Genomic DNA, 583 nt, shown 5'->3' on the forward strand with positions numbered 1-583 from the left:
TTCAGGATCATATAACATATAGAAACGGTGACACGAAATATTCACAGAGCATGACTGGTTCCAATTTGGTGAGTCAAGATTGCAAGTAGGTATTTGGACCCATCTCGAATACTTAACTTTTCAGCTAACGTACGAAAAATCGCTGAAGTTGAATTGAAATTCCTCTAAAATTTTTGCTAAAATGTCTTTGAAATTTTTGCTGAAATTTCTCTGAAATTTTGTTGAAAATTGATTTTTCAGCTAAAAATCACTGAAATGAAACTGAAATTTTTCTGAAATATTGAAATTTTGTTGACAAGTATTCCAAAACATGGAATAATTTTAGCGAAATTTTTCCACCAGGAATATTTTACTTTTTCTATAAACTAAATTTTAGTACATTAAAAAAGTATTCCTATTAATAATTAATAATTAAGTAACGAGTTTCTTGTTTTTTATTATGCATGTATAGAAACGATGAGCTATTTTTTATTATTGGAATAATTTTACAATGATGATATAAAATATATACATAGAATAATTTATAGAATAAAATATATACATATATATATATATATATATATATTGTATAGAATAATATATA

The sequence above is a fragment of the Trachymyrmex cornetzi genome, unplaced genomic scaffold (genome assembly GCF_001594075.2).
Source record: "Trachymyrmex cornetzi isolate Tcor2-1 unplaced genomic scaffold, Tcor1.1 scaffold1005, whole genome shotgun sequence".
Taxonomy (NCBI): Eukaryota; Metazoa; Arthropoda; class Insecta; order Hymenoptera; family Formicidae; genus Trachymyrmex; species Trachymyrmex cornetzi.